At 47.6% G+C, this 22,327-nt stretch overlaps 15 non-coding genes across 15 annotated transcripts; all 15 read left to right on the forward strand.

Moving 5' to 3' along the window:
- Window positions 1–1,178: 1,178 nt before the first annotated feature.
- On the forward strand, window positions 1,179–1,369 carry LOC142687033 (U2 spliceosomal RNA). The gene has a single exon (XR_012856317.1). It is a non-coding gene; the product is annotated as a U2 spliceosomal RNA (small nuclear RNA).
- Window positions 1,370–2,645: 1,276 nt separating this feature from the next.
- LOC142687034 (U2 spliceosomal RNA) lies at window positions 2,646–2,836 on the forward strand. The gene has a single exon (XR_012856318.1). It is a non-coding gene; the product is annotated as a U2 spliceosomal RNA (small nuclear RNA).
- A 1,300-nt stretch (window positions 2,837–4,136) lies between these two features.
- LOC142687035 (U2 spliceosomal RNA) lies at window positions 4,137–4,327 on the forward strand. Its single transcript, XR_012856319.1, has one exon. It is a non-coding gene; the product is annotated as a U2 spliceosomal RNA (small nuclear RNA).
- A 1,276-nt stretch (window positions 4,328–5,603) lies between these two features.
- Window positions 5,604–5,794, forward strand: LOC142687036 (U2 spliceosomal RNA). Its single transcript, XR_012856320.1, has one exon. It is a non-coding gene; the product is annotated as a U2 spliceosomal RNA (small nuclear RNA).
- A 1,284-nt stretch (window positions 5,795–7,078) lies between these two features.
- Window positions 7,079–7,269, forward strand: LOC142687037 (U2 spliceosomal RNA). Its single transcript, XR_012856321.1, has one exon. It is a non-coding gene; the product is annotated as a U2 spliceosomal RNA (small nuclear RNA).
- Window positions 7,270–8,530: 1,261 nt separating this feature from the next.
- Window positions 8,531–8,721, forward strand: LOC142687039 (U2 spliceosomal RNA). Its single transcript, XR_012856323.1, has one exon. It is a non-coding gene; the product is annotated as a U2 spliceosomal RNA (small nuclear RNA).
- A 1,284-nt stretch (window positions 8,722–10,005) lies between these two features.
- LOC142687126 (U2 spliceosomal RNA) lies at window positions 10,006–10,196 on the forward strand. The gene has a single exon (XR_012856402.1). It is a non-coding gene; the product is annotated as a U2 spliceosomal RNA (small nuclear RNA).
- Window positions 10,197–11,489: 1,293 nt separating this feature from the next.
- On the forward strand, window positions 11,490–11,680 carry LOC142687105 (U2 spliceosomal RNA). The gene has a single exon (XR_012856383.1). It is a non-coding gene; the product is annotated as a U2 spliceosomal RNA (small nuclear RNA).
- Window positions 11,681–12,984: 1,304 nt separating this feature from the next.
- On the forward strand, window positions 12,985–13,175 carry LOC142687041 (U2 spliceosomal RNA). Its single transcript, XR_012856324.1, has one exon. It is a non-coding gene; the product is annotated as a U2 spliceosomal RNA (small nuclear RNA).
- Window positions 13,176–14,487: 1,312 nt separating this feature from the next.
- Window positions 14,488–14,678, forward strand: LOC142687042 (U2 spliceosomal RNA). The gene has a single exon (XR_012856325.1). It is a non-coding gene; the product is annotated as a U2 spliceosomal RNA (small nuclear RNA).
- Window positions 14,679–15,927: 1,249 nt separating this feature from the next.
- LOC142687043 (U2 spliceosomal RNA) lies at window positions 15,928–16,118 on the forward strand. Its single transcript, XR_012856326.1, has one exon. It is a non-coding gene; the product is annotated as a U2 spliceosomal RNA (small nuclear RNA).
- A 1,292-nt stretch (window positions 16,119–17,410) lies between these two features.
- On the forward strand, window positions 17,411–17,601 carry LOC142687044 (U2 spliceosomal RNA). Its single transcript, XR_012856327.1, has one exon. It is a non-coding gene; the product is annotated as a U2 spliceosomal RNA (small nuclear RNA).
- Window positions 17,602–18,905: 1,304 nt separating this feature from the next.
- On the forward strand, window positions 18,906–19,096 carry LOC142687045 (U2 spliceosomal RNA). The gene has a single exon (XR_012856328.1). It is a non-coding gene; the product is annotated as a U2 spliceosomal RNA (small nuclear RNA).
- Window positions 19,097–20,375: 1,279 nt separating this feature from the next.
- On the forward strand, window positions 20,376–20,566 carry LOC142687046 (U2 spliceosomal RNA). Its single transcript, XR_012856329.1, has one exon. It is a non-coding gene; the product is annotated as a U2 spliceosomal RNA (small nuclear RNA).
- A 1,293-nt stretch (window positions 20,567–21,859) lies between these two features.
- Window positions 21,860–22,050, forward strand: LOC142687047 (U2 spliceosomal RNA). The gene has a single exon (XR_012856330.1). It is a non-coding gene; the product is annotated as a U2 spliceosomal RNA (small nuclear RNA).
- Window positions 22,051–22,327: the final 277 nt, after the last annotated feature.

Below are 22,327 nucleotides of genomic sequence, written 5' to 3' on the forward strand. Positions count from 1 at the left end.
GTGATAATGAGCTCATTGATTAAATGCAATTAATGAATAGATTGCCACCTCTTGTTGTGTGTCGTCTGTGTTTCTGTGTTTCCGGCATTTCACATTGGAACACCTCATTCACCTTCCTTGTCTTCTCTCCGCCCTCCCTTTTAGGTAAGTTAAAGAGCTGCACCTGAGCCAGCCACTGATTGATTGATTGATTGATTGATTGATTGATTGATTGATTGATTGATTGATTGATTGATTGATGCAGCACAACAGTCAAATAGTGGAGTGGAGTAGGGGAACAGCAAACAGCCAATAAAGCAGCCCACCCGCTCGCCTGCCCGCCACAATGGACCTACCTGTGTACACTAGATGGATGTGATGGAATGTACTGTCGTCCCTACATTTCAAGAAGAAGTAAGAATTGCAGTTGCAACAAAGCCTTGCTTGCCTACAAAGAGAGCAGCAATTTGGATTTGTTACTATGTTACCTAGAAGAATAACAAACTGTGCAAGGATGGAGGTTGTAGGAGCAAGGAGAAGTTGTCTGTAAAGTTGGTGGATGCCTATTTTCCATTTTGCAGTCCCTTGTCTCCCTCTTGTGGCCTCCTGGAGGCAACTAGCTGTGCAAAAAAAAGACAGCCTGGCGGCCGGCTGTTGCAGTGTTGCCCTCTCAGGCAACACTGAGTGACTGACTGAGCCTCACCGTCTTATATAAAGTTCAGACGGAACTTTGCACGTGTCATAGTGGAGCCCTCAGGATTCCAGAGCCAGCTTTCTGACATCATAATGGGGCCTCAGAGATAAAAGCCTGGGCCCAGGCAGTGTTGGTCAGTGCTGCTCAGCAGGCAGCACTGGACTGGACTGGATTACAGCTGATACAAGGTGTGAAGGAACAAGGGGTGGCTGTGGGCATGCACTTGCTGCCGCTGCCAGTGTTTATCTGCATGGCAGCAGGGCATTTGGGCGTTGCCAGGAAGGCGTTTTTATGTAGATTCCTCCTCTTTCAGCACTGCATTGTGGTGCAAGCAAAAGAAGCAAATCCTGTCTGGCTTCCTCTCCGGCCTTTATTCACCTCCCGTGTAGCTGTGAGTGTGTGAGCCTGCAGGGCCCCATGGAATTGCCTAGAAGTAGGCTGAATCGCTGCAAGGGCTGAACAGCAGTATCGGGCAGGCTCGGGCAACGCGCGGCCCGTTCGGGTTATCGCTTCTCGGCCTTTTGGCTAAGATCAAGTGTAGTATCTGTTCTTATCAGTTTAATATCTGATACGTCCCCTATCTGGGGACCATATATTAAATGGATTTTTAGAACAGGGAGATGGAAATAGAGCTTGCTCTGTCCACTCCACGCATTGACCTGGTATTGCAGTATTTCCAGGACCGGTGCACCCTTTCCTTATGTGTTGACTAAAAGCAGATTCCAAAAGTGTTTTTTGTCTTTGCTATTGTTTCTGTCTTTCTGAAGGGATCTCCCCTTTTAATCCCATTATTTCAACACCTGTTGGACAATGCATGAGTGATAATGAGCTCATTGATTAAATGCAATTAATGAATAGATTGCCACCTCTTGTTGTGTGTCGTCTGTGTTTCTGTGTTTCCGGCATTTCACATTGGAACACCTCATTCACCTTCCTTGTCTTCTCTCCGCCCTCCCTTTTAGGTAAGTTAAAGAGCTGCACCTGAGCCAGCCACTGATTGATTGATTGATTGATTGATTGATTGATTGATTGATGCAGCACAACAGTCAAATAGTGGAGTGGAGTAGGGGAACAGCAAACAGCCAATAAAGCAGCCCGCCCGCTCGCCTGCCCGCCACAATGGACCTACCTGTGTACACTAGATGGATGTGATGGAATGTACTGTCGTCCCTACATTTCAAGAAGAAGTAAGAATTGCAGTTGCAACAAAGCCTTGCTTGCCTACAAAGAGAGCAGCAATTTGGATTTGTTACTATGTTACCTAGAAGAATAACAAACTGTGCAAGGATGGAGGTTGTAGGAGCAAGGAGAAGTTGTCTGTAAAGTTGGTGGATGCCTATTTTCCATTTTGCAGTCCCTTGTCTCCCTCTTGTGGCCTCCTGGAGGCAACTAGCTGTGCAAAAAAAAGACAGCCTGGCGGCCGGCTGTTGCAGTGTTGCCCTCTCAGGCAACACTGAGTGACTGACTGAGCCTCACCGTCTTATATAAAGTTCAGACGGAACTTTGCACGTGTCATAGTGGAGCCCTCAGGATTCCAGAGCCAGCTTTCTGACATCATAATGGGGCCTCAGAGATAAAAGCCTGGGCCCAGGCAGTGTTGGTCAGTGCTGCTCAGCAGGCAGCACTGGACTGGACTGGATTACAGCTGATACAAGGTGTGAAGGAACAAGGGGTGGCTGTGGGCATGCACTTGCTGCCGCTGCCAGTGTTTATCTGCATGGCAGCAGGGCATTTGGGCGTTGCCAGGAAGGCGTTTTTATGTAGATTCCTCCTCTTTCAGCACTGCATTGTGGTGCAAGCAAAAGAAGCAAATCCTGTCTGGCTTCCTCTCCGGCCTTTATTCACCTCCCGTGTAGCTGTGAGTGTGTGAGCCTGCAGGGCCCCATGGAATTGCCTAGAAGTAGGCTGAATCGCTGCAAGGGCTGAACAGCAGTATCGGGCAGGCTCGGGCAACGCGCGGCCCGTTCGGGTTATCGCTTCTCGGCCTTTTGGCTAAGATCAAGTGTAGTATCTGTTCTTATCAGTTTAATATCTGATACGTCCCCTATCTGGGGACCATATATTAAATGGATTTTTAGAACAGGGAGATGGAAATAGAGCTTGCTCTGTCCACTCCACGCATTGACCTGGTATTGCAGTATTTCCAGGACCGGTGCACCCTTTCCTTATGTGTTGACTAAAAGCAGATTCCAAAAGTGTTTTTTGTCTTTGCTATTGTTTCTGTCTTTCTGAAGGGATCTCCCCTTTTAATCCCATTATTTCAACACCTGTTGGACAATGCATGAGTGATAATGAGCTCATTGATTAAATGCAATTAATGAATAGATTGCCACCTCTTGTTGTGTGTCTTCTGTGTTTCTGTGTTTCCGGCATTTCACATTGGAACACCTCATTCACCTTCCTTGTCTTCTCTCCGCCCTCCCTTTTAGGTAAGTTAAAGAGCTGCACCTGAGCCAGCCACTGATTGATTGATTGATTGATTGATTGATTGATTGATTGATTGATTGATTGATTGATTGATTGATGCAGCACAACAGTCAAATAGTGGAGTGGAGTAGGGGAACAGCAAACAGCCAATAAAGCAGCCCGCCCGCTCGCCTGCCCGCCACAATGGACCTACCTGTGTACACTAGATGGATGTGATGGAATGTACTGTCGTCCCTACATTTCAAGAAGAAGTAAGAATTGCAGTTGCAACAAAGCCTTGCTTGCCTACAAAGAGAGCAGCAATTTGGATTTGTTACTATGTTACCTAGAAGAATAACAAACTGTGCAAGGATGGAGGTTGTAGGAGCAAGGAGAAGTTGTCTGTAAAGTTGGTGGATGCCTATTTTCCATTTTGCAGTCCCTTGTCTCCCTCTTGTGGCCTCCTGGAGGCAACTAGCTGTGCAAAAAAAAGACAGCCTGGCGGCCGGCTGTTGCAGTGTTGCCCTCTCAGGCAACACTGAGTGACTGACTGAGCCTCACCGTCTTATATAAAGTTCAGACGGAACTTTGCACGTGTCATAGTGGAGCCCTCAGGATTCCAGAGCCAGCTTTCTGACATCATAATGGGGCCTCAGAGATAAAAGCCTGGGCCCAGGCAGTGTTGGTCAGTGCTGCTCAGCAGGCAGCACTGGACTGGACTGGATTACAGCTGATACAAGGTGTGAAGGAACAAGGGGTGGCTGTGGGCATGCACTTGCTGCCGCTGCCAGTGTTTATCTGCATGGCAGCAGGGCATTTGGGCGTTGCCAGGAAGGCGTTTTTATGTAGATTCCTCCTCTTTCAGCACTGCATTGTGGTGCAAGCAAAAGAAGCAAATCCTGTCTGGCTTCCTCTCCGGCCTTTATTCACCTCCCGTGTAGCTGTGAGTGTGTGAGCCTGCAGGGCCCCATGGAATTGCCTAGAAGTAGGCTGAATCGCTGCAAGGGCTGAACAGCAGTATCGGGCAGGCTCGGGCAACGCGCGGCCCGTTCGGGTTATCGCTTCTCGGCCTTTTGGCTAAGATCAAGTGTAGTATCTGTTCTTATCAGTTTAATATCTGATACGTCCCCTATCTGGGGACCATATATTAAATGGATTTTTAGAACAGGGAGATGGAAATAGAGCTTGCTCTGTCCACTCCACGCATTGACCTGGTATTGCAGTATTTCCAGGACCGGTGCACCCTTTCCTTATGTGTTGACTAAAAGCAGATTCCAAAAGTGTTTTTTGTCTTTGCTATTGTTTCTGTCTTTCTGAAGGGATCTCCCCTTTTAATCCCATTATTTCAACACCTGTTGGACAATGCATGAGTGATAATGAGCTCATTGATTAAATGCAATTAATGAATAGATTGCCACCTCTTGTTGTGTGTCGTCTGTGTTTCTGTGTTTCCGGCATTTCACATTGGAACACCTCATTCACCTTCCTTGTCTTCTCTCCGCCCTCCCTTTTAGGTAAGTTAAAGAGCTGCACCTGAGCCAGCCACTGATTGATTGATTGATTGATTGATTGATTGATTGATTAATGCAGCACAACAGTCAAATAGTGGAGTGGAGTAGGGGAACAGCAAACAGCCAATAAAGCAGCCCGCCCGCTCGCCTGCCCGCCACAATGGACCTACCTGTGTACACTAGATGGATGTGATGGAATGTACTGTCGTCCCTACATTTCAAGAAGAAGTAAGAATTGCAGTTGCAACAAAGCCTTGCTTGCCTACAAAGAGAGCAGCAATTTGGATTTGTTACTATGTTACCTAGAAGAATAACAAACTGTGCAAGGATGGAGGTTGTAGGAGCAAGGAGAAGTTGTCTGTAAAGTTGGTGGATGCCTATTTTCCATTTTGCAGTCCCTTGTCTCCCTCTTGTGGCCTCCTGGAGGCAACTAGCTGTGCAAAAAAAAGACAGCCTGGCGGCCGGCTGTTACAGTGTTGCCCTCTCAGGCAACACTGAGTGACTGACTGAGCCTCACCGTCTTATATAAAGTTCAGACGGAACTTTGCACGTGTCATAGTGGAGCCCTCAGGATTCCAGAGCCAGCTTTCTGACATCATAATGGGGCCTCAGAGATAAAAGCCTGGGCCCAGGCTGTGTTGGTCAGTGCTGCTCAGCAGGCAGCACTGGACTGGACTGGATTACAGCTGATACAAGGTGTGAAGGAACAAGGGGTGGCTGTGGGCATGCACTTGCTGCCGCTGCCAGTGTTTATCTGCATGGCAGCAGGGCATTTGGGCGTTGCCAGGAAGGCGTTTTTATGTAGATTCCTCCTCTTTCAGCACTGCATTGTGGTGCAAGCAAAAGAAGCAAATCCTGTCTGGCTTCCTCTCCGGCCTTTATTCACCTCCCGTGTAGCTGTGAGTGTGTGAGCCTGCAGGGCCCCATGGAATTGCCTAGAAGTAGGCTGAATCGCTGCAAGGGCTGAACAGCAGTATCGGGCAGGCTCGGGCAACGCGCGGCCCGTTCGGGTTATCGCTTCTCGGCCTTTTGGCTAAGATCAAGTGTAGTATCTGTTCTTATCAGTTTAATATCTGATACGTCCCCTATCTGGGGACCATATATTAAATGGATTTTTAGAACAGGGAGATGGAAATAGAGCTTGCTCTGTCCACTCCACGCATTGACCTGGTATTGCAGTATTTCCAGGACCGGTGCACCCTTTCCTTATGTGTTGACTAAAAGCAGATTCCAAAAGTGTTTTTTGTCTTTGCTATTGTTTCTGTCTTTCTGAAGGGATCTCCCCTTTTAATCCCATTATTTCAACACCTGTTGGACAATGCATGAGTGATAATGAGCTCATTGATTAAATGCAATTAATGAATAGATTGCCACCTCTTGTTGTGTGTCGTCTGTGTTTCTGTGTTTCCGGCATTTCACATTGGAACACCTCATTCACCTTCCTTGTCTTCTCTCCGCCCTCCCTTTTAGGTAAGTTAAAGAGCTGCACCTGAGCCAGCCACTGATTGATTGATTGATTGATTGATTGATTGATTGATTGATTGATTGATGCAGCACAACAGTCAAATAGTGGAGTGGAGTAGGGGAACAGCAAACAGCCAATAAAGCAGCCCGCCCGCTCGCCTGCCCGCCACAATGGACCTACCTGTGTACACTAGATGGATGTGATGGAATGTACTGTCGTCCCTACATTTCAAGAAGAAGTAAGAATTGCAGTTGCAACAAAGCCTTGCTTGCCTACAAAGAGAGCAGCAATTTGGATTTGTTACTATGTTACCTAGAAGAATAACAAACTGTGCAAGGATGGAGGTTGTAGGAGCAAGGAGAAGTTGTCTGTAAAGTTGGTGGATGCCTATTTTCCATTTTGCAGTCCCTTGTCTCCCTCTTGTGGCCTCCTGGAGGCAACTAGCTGTGCAAAAAAAAGACAGCCTGGCGGCCGGCTGTTACAGTGTTGCCCTCTCAGGCAACACTGAGTGACTGACTGAGCCTCACCGTCTTATATAAAGTTCAGACGGAACTTTGCACGTGTCATAGTGGAGCCCTCAGGATTCCAGAGCCAGCTTTCTGACATCATAATGGGGCCTCAGAGATAAAAGCCTGGGCCCAGGCAGTGTTGGTCAGTGCTGCTCAGCAGGCAGCACTGGACTGGACTGGATTACAGCTGATACAAGGTGTGAAGGAACAAGGGGTGGCTGTGGGCATGCACTTGCTGCCGCTGCCAGTGTTTATCTGCATGGCAGCAGGGCATTTGGGCGTTGCCAGGAAGGCGTTTTTATGTAGATTCCTCCTCTTTCAGCACTGCATTGTGGTGCAAGCAAAAGAAGCAAATCCTGTCTGGCTTCCTCTCCGGCCTTTATTCACCTCCCGTGTAGCTGTGAGTGTGTGAGCCTGCAGGGCCCCATGGAATTGCCTAGAAGTAGGCTGAATCGCTGCAAGGGCTGAACAGCAGTATCGGGCAGGCTCGGGCAACGCGCGGCCCGTTCGGGTTATCGCTTCTCGGCCTTTTGGCTAAGATCAAGTGTAGTATCTGTTCTTATCAGTTTAATATCTGATACGTCCCCTATCTGGGGACCATATATTAAATGGATTTTTAGAACAGGGAGATGGAAATAGAGCTTGCTCTGTCCACTCCACGCATTGACCTGGTATTGCAGTATTTCCAGGACCGGTGCACCCTTTCCTTATGTGTTGACTAAAAGCAGATTCCAAAAGTGTTTTTTGTCTTTGCTATTGTTTCTGTCTTTCTGAAGGGATCTCCCCTTTTAATCCCATTATTTCAACACCTGTTGGACAATGCATGAGTGATAATGAGCTCATTGATTAAATGCAATTAATGAATAGATTGCCACCTCTTGTTGTGTGTCGTCTGTGTTTCTGTGTTTCCGGCATTTCACATTGGAACACCTCATTCACCTTCCTTGTCTTCTCTCCGCCCTCCCTTTTAGGTAAGTTAAAGAGCTGCACCTGAGCCAGCCACTGATTGATTGATTGATTGATTGATTGATTGATTGATTGATTGATTGATTGATGCAGCACAACAGTCAAATAGTGGAGTGGAGTAGGGGAACAGCAAACAGCCAATAAAGCAGCCCGCCCGCTCGCCTGCCCGCCACAATGGACCTACCTGTGTACACTAGATGGATGTGATGGAATGTACTGTCGTCCCTACATTTCAAGAAGAAGTAAGAATTGCAGTTGCAACAAAGCCTTGCTTGCCTACAAAGAGAGCAGCAATTTGGATTTGTTACTATGTTACCTAGAAGAATAACAAACTGTGCAAGGATGGAGGTTGTAGGAGCAAGGAGAAGTTGTCTGTAAAGTTGGTGGATGCCTATTTTCCATTTTGCAGTCCCTTGTCTCCCTCTTGTGGCCTCCTGGAGGCAACTAGCTGTGCAAAAAAAAGACAGCCTGGCGGCCGGCTGTTGCAGTGTTGCCCTCTCAGGCAACACTGAGTGACTGACTGAGCCTCACCGTCTTATATAAAGTTCAGACGGAACTTTGCACGTGTCATAGTGGAGCCCTCAGGATTCCAGAGCCAGCTTTCTGACATCATAATGGGGCCTCAGAGATAAAAGCCTGGGCCCAGGCAGTGTTGGTCAGTGCTGCTCAGCAGGCAGCACTGGACTGGACTGGATTACAGCTGATACAAGGTGTGAAGGAACAAGGGGTGGCTGTGGGCATGCACTTGCTGCCGCTGCCAGTGTTTATCTGCATGGCAGCAGGGCATTTGGGCGTTGCCAGGAAGGCGTTTTTATGTAGATTCCTCCTCTTTCAGCACTGCATTGTGGTGCAAGCAAAAGAAGCAAATCCTGTCTGGCTTCTAGCTGTGAGTGTGTGAGCCTGCAGGGCCCCATGGAATTGCCTAGAAGTAGGCTGAATCGCTGCAAGGGCTGAACAGCAGTATCGGGCAGGCTCGGGCAACGCGCGGCCCATTCGGGTTATCGCTTCTCGGCCTTTTGGCTAAGATCAAGTGTAGTATCTGTTCTTATCAGTTTAATATCTGATACGTCCCCTATCTGGGGACCATATATTAAATGGATTTTTAGAACAGGGAGATGGAAATAGAGCTTGCTCTGTCCACTCCACGCATTGACCTGGTATTGCAGTATTTCCAGGACCGGTGCACCCTTTCCTTATGTGTTGACTAAAAGCAGATTCCAAAAGTGTTTTTTGTCTTTGCTATTGTTTCTGTCTTTCTGAAGGGATCTCCCCTTTTAATCCCATTATTTCAACACCTGTTGGACAATGCATGAGTGATAATGAGCTCATTGATTAAATGCAATTAATGAATAGATTGCCACCTCTTGTTGTGTGTCGTCTGTGTTTCTGTGTTTCCGGCATTTCACATTGGAACACCTCATTCACCTTCCTTGTCTTCTCTCCGCCCTCCCTTTTAGGTAAGTTAAAGAGCTGCACCTGAGCCAGCCACTGATTGATTGATTGATTGATTGATTGATTGATTGATTGATTGATTGATGCAGCACAACAGTCAAATAGTGGAGTGGAGTAGGGGAACAGCAAACAGCCAATAAAGCAGCCCGCCCGCTCGCCTGCCCGCCACAATGGACCTACCTGTGTACACTAGATGGATGTGATGGAATGTACTGTCGTCCCTACATTTCAAGAAGAAGTAAGAATTGCAGTTGCAACAAAGCCTTGCTTGCCTACAAAGAGAGCAGCAATTTGGATTTGTTACTATGTTACCTAGAAGAATAACAAACTGTGCAAGGATGGAGGTTGTAGGAGCAAGGAGAAGTTGTCTGTAAAGTTGGTGGATGCCTATTTTCCATTTTGCAGTCCCTTGTCTCCCTCTTGTGGCCTCCTGGAGGCAACTAGCTGTGCAAAAAAAAGACAGCCTGGCGGCCGGCTGTTGCAGTGTTGCCCTCTCAGGCAACACTGAGTGACTGACTGAGCCTCACCGTCTTATATAAAGTTCAGACGGAACTTTGCACGTGTCATAGTGGAGCCCTCAGGATTCCAGAGCCAGCTTTCTGACATCATAATGGGGCCTCAGAGATAAAAGCCTGGGCCCAGGCAGTGTTGGTCAGTGCTGCTCAGCAGGCAGCACTGGACTGGACTGGATTACAGCTGATACAAGGTGTGAAGGAACAAGGGGTGGCTGTGGGCATGCACTTGCTGCCGCTGCCAGTGTTTATCTGCATGGCAGCAGGGCATTTGGGCGTTGCCAGGAAGGCGTTTTTATGTAGATTCCTCCTCTTTCAGCACTGCATTGTGGTGCAAGCAAAAGAAGCAAATCCTGTCTGGCTTCCTCTCCGGCCTTTATTCACCTCCCGTGTAGCTGTGAGTGTGTGAGCCTGCAGGGCCCCATGGAATTGCCTAGAAGTAGGCTGAATCGCTGCAAGGGCTGAACAGCAGTATCGGGCAGGCTCGGGCAACGCGCGGCCCGTTCGGGTTATCGCTTCTCGGCCTTTTGGCTAAGATCAAGTGTAGTATCTGTTCTTATCAGTTTAATATCTGATACGTCCCCTATCTGGGGACCATATATTAAATGGATTTTTAGAACAGGGAGATGGAAATAGAGCTTGCTCTGTCCATTCCACGCATTGACCTGGTATTGCAGTATTTCCAGGACCGGTGCACCCTTTCCTTATGTGTTGACTAAAAGCAGATTCCAAAAGTGTTTTTTGTCTTTGCTATTGTTTCTGTCTTTCTGAAGGGATCTCCCCTTTTAATCCCATTATTTCAACACCTGTTGGACAATGCATGAGTGATAATGAGCTCATTGATTAAATGCAATTAATGAATAGATTGCCACCTCTTGTTGTGTGTCGTCTGTGTTTCTGTGTTTCCGGCATTTCACATTGGAACACCTCATTCACCTTCCTTGTCTTCTCTCCGCCCTCCCTTTTAGGTAAGTTAAAGAGCTGCACCTGAGCCAGCCACTGATTGATTGATTGATTGATTGATTGATTGATTGATTGATTGATTGATTGATTGATTGATTGATTGATTGATTGATTGATTGATGCAGCACAACAGTCAAATAGTGGAGTGGAGTAGGGGAACAGCAAACAGCCAATAAAGCAGCCCGCCCGCTCGCCTGCCCGCCACAATGGACCTACCTGTGTACACTAGATGGATGTGATGGAATGTACTGTCGTCCCTACATTTCAAGAAGAAGTAAGAATTGCAGTTGCAACAAAGCCTTGCTTGCCTACAAAGAGAGCAGCAATTTGGATTTGTTACTATGTTACCTAGAAGAATAACAAACTGTGCAAGGATGGAGGTTGTAGGAGCAAGGAGAAGTTGTCTGTAAAGTTGGTGGATGCCTATTTTCCATTTTGCAGTCCCTTGTCTCCCTCTTGTGGCCTCCTGGAGGCAACTAGCTGTGCAAAAAAAAGACAGCCTGGCGGCCGGCTGTTGCAGTGTTGCCCTCTCAGGCAACACTGAGTGACTGACTGAGCCTCACCGTCTTATATAAAGTTCAGACGGAACTTTGCACGTGTCATAGTGGAGCCCTCAGGATTCCAGAGCCAGCTTTCTGACATCATAATGGGGCCTCAGAGATAAAAGCCTGGGCCCAGGCAGTGTTGGTCAGTGCTGCTCAGCAGGCAGCACTGGACTGGACTGGATTACAGCTGATACAAGGTGTGAAGGAACAAGGGGTGGCTGTGGGCATGCACTTGCTGCCGCTGCCAGTGTTTATCTGCATGGCAGCAGGGCATTTGGGCGTTGCCAGGAAGGCGTTTTTATGTAGATTCCTCCTCTTTCAGCACTGCATTGTGGTGCAAGCAAAAGAAGCAAATCCTGTCTGGCTTCTAGCTGTGAGTGTGTGAGCCTGCAGGGCCCCATGGAATTGCCTAGAAGTAGGCTGAATCGCTGCAAGGGCTGAACAGCAGTATCGGGCAGGCTCGGGCAACGCGCGGCCCGTTCGGGTTATCGCTTCTCGGCCTTTTGGCTAAGATCAAGTGTAGTATCTGTTCTTATCAGTTTAATATCTGATACGTCCCCTATCTGGGGACCATATATTAAATGGATTTTTAGAACGGGGAGATGGAACTAGAGCTTGCTCTGTCCACTCCACGCATTGACCTGGTATTGCAGTATTTCCAGGACCGGTGCACCCTTTCCTTATGTGTTGACTAAAAGCAGATTCCAAAAGTGTTTTTTGTCTTTGCTATTGTTTCTGTCTTTCTGAAGGGATCTCCCCTTTTAATCCCATTATTTCAACACCTGTTGGACAATGCATGAGTGATAATGAGCTCATTGATTAAATGCAATTAATGAATAGATTGCCACCTCTTGTTGTGTGTCGTCTGTGTTTCTGTGTTTCCGGCATTTCACATTGGAACACCTCATTCACCTTCCTTGTCTTCTCTCCGCCCTCCCTTTTAGGTAAGTTAAAGAGCTGCACCTGAGCCAGCCACTGATTGATTGATTGATTGATTGATTGATTGATTGATTGATTGATTGATTGATTGATTGATTGATTGATGCAGCACAACAGTCAAATAGTGGAGTGGAGTAGGGGAACAGCAAACAGCCAATAAAGCAGCCCGCCCGCTCGCCTGCCCGCCACAATGGACCTACCTGTGTACACTAGATGGATGTGATGGAATGTACTGTCGTCCCTACATTTCAAGAAGAAGTAAGAATTGCAGTTGCAACAAAGCCTTGCTTGCCTACAAAGAGAGCAGCAATTTGGATTTGTTACTATGTTACCTAGAAGAATAACAAACTGTGCAAGGATGGAGGTTGTAGGAGCAAGGAGAAGTTGTCTGTAAAGTTGGTGGATGCCTATTTTCCATTTTGCAGTCCCTTGTCTCCCTCTTGTGGCCTCCTGGAGGCAACTAGCTGTGCAAAAAAAAGACAGCCTGGCGGCCGGCTGTTGCAGTGTTGCCCTCTCAGGCAACACTGAGTGACTGACTGAGCCTCACCGTCTTATATAAAGTTCAGACGGAACTTTGCACGTGTCATAGTGGAGCCCTCAGGATTCCAGAGCCAGCTTTCTGACATCATAATGGGGCCTCAGAGATAAAAGCCTGGGCCCAGGCAGTGTTGGTCAGTGCTGCTCAGCAGGCAGCACTGGACTGGACTGGATTACAGCTGATACAAGGTGTGAAGGAACAAGGGGTGGCTGTGGGCATGCACTTGCTGCCGCTGCCAGTGTTTATCTGCATGGCAGCAGGGCATTTGGGCGTTGCCAGGAAGGCGTTTTTATGTAGATTCCTCCTCTTTCAGCACTGCATTGTGGTGCAAGCAAAAGAAGCAAATCCTGTCTGGCTTCCTCTCCGGCCTTTATTCACCTCCCGTGTAGCTGTGAGTGTGTGAGCCTGCAGGGCCCCATGGAATTGCCTAGAAGTAGGCTGAATCGCTGCAAGGGCTGAACAGCAGTATCGGGCAGGCTCGGGCAACGCGCGGCCCGTTCGGGTTATCGCTTCTCGGCCTTTTGGCTAAGATCAAGTGTAGTATCTGTTCTTATCAGTTTAATATCTGATACGTCCCCTATCTGGGGACCATATATTAAATGGATTTTTAGAACAGGGAGATGGAAATAGAGCTTGCTCTGTCCACTCCACGCATTGACCTGGTATTGCAGTATTTCCAGGACCGGTGCACCCTTTCCTTATGTGTTGACTAAAAGCAGATTCCAAAAGTGTTTTTTGTCTTTGCTATTGTTTCTGTCTTTCTGAAGGGATCTCCCCTTTTAATCCCATTATTTCAACACCTGTTGGACAATGCATGAGTGATAATGAGCTCATTGATTAAATGCAATTAATGAATAGATTGCCACCTCTTGTTGTGTGTCGTCTGTGTTTCTGTGTTTCCGGCATTTCACATTGGAACACCTCATTCACCTTCCTTGTCTTCTCTCCGCCCTCCCTTTTAGGTAAGTTAAAGAGCTGCACCTGAGCCAGCCACTGATTGATTGATTGATTGATTGATTGATTGATTGATTGATTGATTGATTGATTGATTGATTGATTGATTGATTGATGCAGCACAACAGTCAAATAGTGGAGTGGAGTAGGGGAACAGCAAACAGCCAATAAAGCAGCCCGCCCGCTCGCCTGCCCGCCACAATGGACCTACCTGTGTACACTAGATGGATGTGATGGAATGTACTGTCGTCCCTACATTTCAAGAAGAAGTAAGAATTGCAGTTGCAACAAAGCCTTGCTTGCCTACAAAGAGAGCAGCAATTTAGATTTGTTACTATGTTACCTAGAAGAATAACAAACTGTGCAAGGATGGAGGTTGTAGGAGCAAGGAGAAGTTGTCTGTAAAGTTGGTGGATGCCTATTTTCCATTTTGCAGTCCCTTGTCTCCCTCTTGTGGCCTCCTGGAGGCAACTAGCTGTGCAAAAAAAAGACAGCCTGGCGGCCGGCTGTTGCAGTGTTGCCCTCTCAGGCAACACTGAGTGACTGACTGAGCCTCACCGTCTTATATAAAGTTCAGACGGAACTTTGCACGTGTCATAGTGGAGCCCTCAGGATTCCAGAGCCAGCTTTCTGACATCATAATGGGGCCTCAGAGATAAAAGCCTGGGCCCAGGCAGTGTTGGTCAGTGCTGCTCAGCAGGCAGCACTGGACTGGACTGGATTACAGCTGATACAAGGTGTGAAGGAACAAGGGGTGGCTGTGGGCATGCACTTGCTGCCGCTGCCAGTGTTTATCTGCATGGCAGCAGGGCATTTGGGCGTTGCCAGGAAGGCGTTTTTATGTAGATTCCTCCTCTTTCAGCACTGCATTGTGGTGCAAGCAAAAGAAGCAAATCCTGTCTGGCTTCCTCTCCGGCCTTTATTCACCTCCCGTGTAGCTGTGAGTGTGTGAGCCTGCAGGGCCCCATGGAATTGCCTAGAAGTAGGCTGAATCGCTGCAAGGGCTGAACAGCAGTATCGGGCAGGCTCGGGCAACGCGCGGCCCGTTCGGGTTATCGCTTCTCGGCCTTTTGGCTAAGATCAAGTGTAGTATCTGTTCTTATCAGTTTAATATCTGATACGTCCCCTATCTGGGGACCATATATTAAATGGATTTTTAGAACAGGGAGATGGAAATAGAGCTTGCTCTGTCCACTCCACGCATTGACCTGGTATTGCAGTATTTCCAGGACCGGTGCACCCTTTACTTATGTGTTGACTAAAAGCAGATTCCAAAAGTGTTTTTTGTCTTTGCTATTGTTTCTGTCTTTCTGAAGGGATCTCCCCTTTTAATCCCATTATTTCAACACCTGTTGGACAATGCATGAGTGATAATGAGCTCATTGATTAAATGCAATTAATGAATAGATTGCCACCTCTTGTTGTGTGTCGTCTGTGTTTCTGTGTTTCCGACATTTCACATTGGAACACCTCATTCACCTTCCTTGTCTTCTCTCCGCCCTCCCTTTTAGGTAAGTTAAAGAGCTGCACCTGAGCCAGCCACTGATTGATTGATTGATTGATTGATTGATTGATTGATTGATGCAGCACAACAGTCAAATAGTGGAGTGGAGTAGGGGAACAGCAAACAGCCAATAAAGCAGCCCGCCCGCTCGCCTGCCCGCCACAATGGACCTACCTGTGTACACTAGATGGATGTGATGGAATGTACTGTCGTCCCTACATTTCAAGAAGAAGTAAGAATTGCAGTTGCAACAAAGCCTTGCTTGCCTACAAAGAGAGCAGCAATTTGGATTTGTTACTATGTTACCTAGAAGAATAACAAACTGTGCAAGGATGGAGGTTGTAGGAGCAAGGAGAAGTTGTCTGTAAAGTTGGTGGATGCCTATTTTCCATTTTGCAGTCCCTTGTCTCCCTCTTGTGGCCTCCTGGAGGCAACTAGCTGTGCAAAAAAAAGACAGCCTGGCGGCCGGCTGTTGCAGTGTTGCCCTCTCAGGCAACACTGAGTGACTGACTGAGCCTCACCGTCTTATATAAAGTTCAGACGGAACTTTGCACGTGTCATAGTGGAGCCCTCAGGATTCCAGAGCCAGCTTTCTGACATCATAATGGGGCCTCAGAGATAAAAGCCTGGGCCCAGGCAGTGTTGGTCAGTGCTGCTCAGCAGGCAGCACTGGACTGGACTGGATTACAGCTGATACAAGGTGTGAAGGAACAAGGGGTGGCTGTGGGCATGCACTTGCTGCCGCTGCCAGTGTTTATCTGCATGGCAGCAGGGCATTTGGGCGTTGCCAGGAAGGCGTTTTTATGTAGATTCCTCCTCTTTCAGCACTGCATTGTGGTGCAAGCAAAAGAAGCAAATCCTGTCTGGCTTCTAGCTGTGAGTGTGTGAGCCTGCAGGGCCCCATGGAATTGCCTAGAAGTAGGCTGAATCGCTGCAAGGGCTGAACAGCAGTATCGGGCAGGCTCGGGCAACGCGCGGCCCGTTCGGGTTATCGCTTCTCGGCCTTTTGGCTAAGATCAAGTGTAGTATCTGTTCTTATCAGTTTAATATCTGATACGTCCCCTATCTGGGGACCATATATTAAATGGATTTTTAGAACAGGGAGATGGAAATAGAGCTTGCTCTGTCCACTCCACGCATTGACCTGGTATTGCAGTATTTCCAGGACCGGTGCACCCTTTCCTTATGTGTTGACTAAAAGCAGATTCCAAAAGTGTTTTTTGTCTTTGCTATTGTTTCTGTCTTTCTGAAGGGATCTCCCCTTTTAATCCCATTATTTCAACACCTGTTGGACAATGCATGAGTGATAATGAGCTCATTGATTAAATGCAATTAATGAATAGATTGCCACCTCTTGTTGTGTGTCGTCTGTGTTTCTGTGTTTCCGGCATTTCACATTGGAACACCTCATTCACCTTCCTTGTCTTCTCTCCGCCCTCCCTTTTAGGTAAGTTAAAGAGCTGCACCTGAGCCAGCCACTGATTGATTGATTGATTGATTGATTGATTGATTGATTGATTGATTGATTGATTGATGCAGCACAACAGTCAAATAGTGGAGTGGAGTAGGGGAACAGCAAACAGCCAATAAAGCAGCCCGCCCGCTCGCCTGCCCGCCACAATGGACCTACCTGTGTACACTAGATGGATGTGATGGAATGTACTGTCGTCCCTACATTTCAAGAAGAAGTAAGAATTGCAGTTGCAACAAAGCCTTGCTTGCCTACAAAGAGAGCAGCAATTTGGATTTGTTACTATGTTACCTAGAAGAATAACAAACTGTGCAAGGATGGAGGTTGTAGGAGCAAGGAGAAGTTGTCTGTAAAGTTGGTGGATGCCTATTTTCCATTTTGCAGTCCCTTGTCTCCCTCTTGTGGCCTCCTGGAGGCAACTAGCTGTGCAAAAAAAAGACAGCCTGGCGGCCGGCTGTTGCAGTGTTGCCCTCTCAGGCAACACTGAGTGACTGACTGAGCCTCACCGTCTTATATAAAGTTCAGACAGAACTTTGCACGTGTCATAGTGGAGCCCTCAGGATTCCAGAGCCAGCTTTCTGACATCATAATGGGGCCTCAGAGATAAAAGCCTGGGCCCAGGCAGTGTTGGTCAGTGCTGCTCAGCAGGCAGCACTGGACTGGACTGGATTACAGCTGATACAAGGTGTGAAGGAACAAGGGGTGGCTGTGGGCATGCACTTGCTGCCGCTGCCAGTGTTTATCTGCATGGCAGCAGGGCATTTGGGCGTTGCCAGGAAGGCGTTTTTATGTAGATTCCTCCTCTTTCAGCACTGCATTGTGGTGCAAGCAAAAGAAGCAAATCCTGTCTGGCTTCCTCTCCGGCCTTTATTCACCTCCCGTGTAGCTGTGAGTGTGTGAGCCTGCAGGGCCCCATGGAATTGCCTAGAAGTAGGCTGAATCGCTGCAAGGGCTGAACAGCAGTATCGGGCAGGCTCGGGCAACGCGCGGCCCGTTCGGGTTATCGCTTCTCGGCCTTTTGGCTAAGATCAAGTGTAGTATCTGTTCTTATCAGTTTAATATCTGATACGTCCCCTATCTGGGGACCATATATTAAATGGATTTTTAGAACAGGGAGATGGAAATAGAGCTTGCTCTGTCCACTCCACGCATTGACCTGGTATTGCAGTATTTCCAGGACCGGTGCACCCTTTCCTTATGTGTTGACTAAAAGCAGATTCCAAAAGTGTTTTTTGTCTTTGCTATTGTTTCTGTCTTTCTGAAGGGATCTCCCCTTTTAATCCCATTATTTCAACACCTGTTGGACAATGCATGAGTGATAATGAGCTCATTGATTAAATGCAATTAATGAATAGATTGCCACCTCTTGTTGTGTGTCGTCTGTGTTTCTGTGTTTCCGGCATTTCACATTGGAACACCTCATTCACCTTCCTTGTCTTCTCTCCGCCCTCCCTTTTAGGTAAGTTAAAGAGCTGCACCTGAGCCAGCCACTGATTGATTGATTGATTGATTGATTGATTGATTGATTAATTGATTGATTGATTGATTGATTGATTGATGCAGCACAACAGTCAAATAGTGGAGTGGAGTAGGGGAACAGCAAACAGCCAATAAAGCAGCCCGCCCGCTCGCCTGCCCGCCACAATGGACCTACCTGTGTACACTAGATGGATGTGATGGAATGTACTGTCGTCCCTACATTTCAAGAAGAAGTAAGAATTGCAGTTGCAACAAAGCCTTGCTTGCCTACAAAGAGAGCAGCAATTTGGATTTGTTACTATGTTACCTAGAAGAATAACAAACTGTGCAAGGATGGAGGTTGTAGGAGCAAGGAGAAGTTGTCTGTAAAGTTGGTGGATGCCTATTTTCCATTTTGCAGTCCCTTGTCTCCCTCTTGTGGCCTCCTGGAGGCAACTAGCTGTGCAAAAAAAAGACAGCCTGGCGGCCGGCTGTTGCAGTGTTGCCCTCTCAGGCAACACTGAGTGACTGACTGAGCCTCACCGTCTTATATAAAGTTCAGACGGAACTTTGCACGTGTCATAGTGGAGCCCTCAGGATTCCAGAGCCAGCTTTCTGACATCATAATGGGGCCTCAGAGATAAAAGCCTGGGCCCAGGCAGTGTTGGTCAGTGCTGCTCAGCAGGCAGCACTGGACTGGACTGGATTACAGCTGATACAAGGTGTGAAGGAACAAGGGGTGGCTGTGGGCATGCACTTGCTGCCGCTGCCAGTGTTTATCTGCATGGCAGCAGGGCATTTGGGCGTTGCCAGGAAGGCGTTTTTATGTAGATTCCTCCTCTTTCAGCACTGCATTGTGGTGCAAGCAAAAGAAGCAAATCCTGTCTGGCTTCCTCTCCGGCCTTTATTCACCTCCCGTGTAGCTGTGAGTGTGTGAGCCTGCAGGGCCCCATGGAATTGCCTAGAAGTAGGCTGAATCGCTGCAAGGGCTGAACAGCAGTATCGGGCAGGCTCGGGCAACGCGCGGCCCGTTCGGGTTATCGCTTCTCGGCCTTTTGGCTAAGATCAAGTGTAGTATCTGTTCTTATCAGTTTAATATCTGATACGTCCCCTATCTGGGGACCATATATTAAATGGATTTTTAGAACAGGGAGATGGAAATAGAGCTTGCTCTGTCCACTCCACGCATTGACCTGGTATTGCAGTATTTCCAGGACCGGTGCACCCTTTCCTTATGTGTTGACTAAAAGCAGATTCCAAAAGTGTTTTTTGTCTTTGCTATTGTTTCTGTCTTTCTGAAGGGATCTCCCCTTTTAATCCCATTATTTCAACACCTGTTGGACAATGCATGAGTGATAATGAGCTCATTGATTAAATGCAATTAATGAATAGATTGCCACCTCTTGTTGTGTGTCGTCTGTGTTTCTGTGTTTCCGGCATTTCACATTGGAACACCTCATTCACCTTCCTTGTCTTCTCTCCGCCCTCCCTTTTAGGTAAGTTAAAGAGCTGCACCTGAGCCAGCCACTGATTGATTGATTGATTGATTGATTGATTGATTGATTGATTGATGCAGCACAACAGTCAAATAGTGGAGTGGAGTAGGGGAACAGCAAACAGCCAATAAAGCAGCCCGCCCGCTCGCCTGCCCGCCACAATGGACCTACCTGTGTACACTAGATGGATGTGATGGAATGTACTGTCGTCCCTACATTTCAAGAAGAAGTAAGAATTGCAGTTGCAACAAAGCCTTGCTTGCCTACAAAGAGAGCAGCAATTTGGATTTGTTACTATGTTACCTAGAAGAATAACAAACTGTGCAAGGATGGAGGTTGTAGGAGCAAGGAGAAGTTGTCTGTAAAGTTGGTGGATGCCTATTTTCCATTTTGCAGTCCCTTGTCTCCCTCTTGTGGCCTCCTGGAGGCAACTAGCTGTGCAAAAAAAAGACAGCCTGGCGGCCGGCTGTTGCAGTGTTGCCCTCTCAGGCAACACTGAGTGACTGACTGAGCCTCACCGTCTTATATAAAGTTCAGACGGAACTTTGCACGTGTCATAGTGGAGCCCTCAGGATTCCAGAGCCAGCTTTCTGACATCATAATGGGGCCTCAGAGATAAAAGCCTGGGCCCAGGCAGTGTTGGTCAGTGCTGCTCAGCAGGCAGCACTGGACTGGACTGGATTACAGCTGATACAAGGTGTGAAGGAACAAGGGGTGGCTGTGGGCATGCACTTGCTGCCGCTGCCAGTGTTTATCTGCATGGCAGCAGGGCATTTGGGCGTTGCCAGGAAGGCGTTTTTATGTAGATTCCTCCTCTTTCAGCACTGCATTGTGGTGCAAGCAAAGAAGCAAATCCTGTCTGGCTTCCTCTCCGGCCTTTATTCACCTCCCGTGTAGCTGTGAGTGTGTGAGCCTGCAGGGCCCCATGGAATTGCCTAGAAGTAGGCTGAATCGCTGCAAGGGCTGAACAGCAGTATCGGGCAGGCTCGGGCAACGCGCGGCCCGTTCGGGTTATCGCTTCTCGGCCTTTTGGCTAAGATCAAGTGTAGTATCTGTTCTTATCAGTTTAATATCTGATACGTCCCCTATCTGGGGACCATATATTAAATGGATTTTTAGAACAGGGAGATGGAAATAGAGCTTGCTCTGTCCACTCCACGCATTGACCTGGTATTGCAGTATTTCCAGGACCGGTGCACCCTTTCCTTATGTGTTGACTAAAAGCAGATTCCAAAAGTGTTTTTTGTCTTTGCTATTGTTTCTGTCTTTCTGAAGGGATCTCCCCTTTTAATCCCATTATTTCAACACCTGTTGGACAATGCATGAGTGATAATGAGCTCATTGATTAAATGCAATTAATGAATAGATTGCCACCTCTTGTTGTGTGTCGTCTGTGTTTCTGTGTTTCCGGCATTTCACATTGGAACACCTCATTCACCTTCCTTGTCTTCTCTCCGCCCTCCCTTTTAGGTAAGTTAAAGAGCTGCACCTGAGCCAGCCACTTGATTGATTGATTGATTGATTGATTGATTGATTGATTGATTGATTGATTGATTGATGCAGCACAACAGTCAAATAGTGGAGTGGAGTAGGGGAACAGCAAACAGCCAATAAAGCAGCCCGCCCGCTCGCCTGCCCGCCACAATGGACCTACCTGTGTACACTAGATGGATGTGATGGAATGTACTGTCGTCCCTACATTTCAAGAACAAGTAAGAATTGCAGTTGCAACAAAGCCTTGCTTGCCTACAAAGAGAGCAGCAATTTGGATTTGTTACTATGTTACCTAGAAGAATAACAAACTGTGCAAGGATGGAGGTTGTAGGAGCAAGGAGAAGTTGTCTGTAAAGTTGGTGGATGCCTATTTTCCATTTTGCAGTCCCTTGTCTCCCTCTTGTGGCCTCCTGGAGGCAACTAGCTGTGCAAAAAAAAGACAGCCTGGCGGCCGGCTGTTGCAGTGTTGCCCTCTCAGGCAACACTGAGTGACTGACTGAGCCTCACCGTCTTATATAAAGTTCAGACGGAACTTTGCACGTGTCATAGTGGAGCCCTCAGGATTCCAGAGCCAGCTTTCTGACATCATAATGGGGCCTCAGAGATAAAAGCCTGGGCCCAGGCAGTGTTGGTCAGTGCTGCTCAGCAGGCAGCACTGGACTGGACTGGATTACAGCTGATACAAGGTGTGAAGGAACAAGGGGTGGCTGTGGGCATGCACTTGCTGCCGCTGCCAGTGTTTATCTGCATGGCAGCAGGGCATTTGGGCGTTGCCAGGAAGGCGTTTTTATGTAGATTCCTCCTCTTTCAGCACTGCATTGTGGTGCAAGCAAAAGAAGCAAATCCTGTCTGGCTTCCTCTCCGGCCTTTATTCACCTCCCGTGTAGCTGTGAGTGTGTGAGCCTGCAGGGCCCCATGGAATTGCCTAGAAGTAGGCTGAATCGCTGCAAGGGCTGAACAGCAGTATCGGGCAGGCTCGGGCAACGCGCGGCCCGTTCGGGTTATCGCTTCTCGGCCTTTTGGCTAAGATCAAGTGTAGTATCTGTTCTTATCAGTTTAATATCTGATACGTCCCCTATCTGGGGACCATATATTAAATGGATTTTTAGAACAGGGAGATGGAAATAGAGCTTGCTCTGTCCACTCCACGCATTGACCTGGTATTGCAGTATTTCCAGGACCGGTGCACCCTTTCCTTATGTGTTGACTAAAAGCAGATTCCAAAAGTGTTTTTTGTCTTTGCTATTGTTTCTGTCTTTCTGAAGGGATCTCCCCTTTTAATCCCATTATTTCAACACCTGTTGGACAATGCATGAGTGATAATGAGCTCATTGATTAAATGCAATTAATGAATAGATTGCCACCTCTTGTTGTGTGTCGTCTGTGTTTCTGTGTTTCCGGCATTTCACATTGGAACACCTCATTCACCTTCCTTGTCTTCTCTCCGCCCTCCCTTTTAGGTAAGTTAAAG

The sequence above is a fragment of the Rhinoderma darwinii genome, assembly GCF_050947455.1.
Source record: "Rhinoderma darwinii isolate aRhiDar2 chromosome 5 unlocalized genomic scaffold, aRhiDar2.hap1 SUPER_5_unloc_19, whole genome shotgun sequence".
Taxonomy (NCBI): domain Eukaryota; kingdom Metazoa; phylum Chordata; class Amphibia; order Anura; family Rhinodermatidae; genus Rhinoderma; species Rhinoderma darwinii.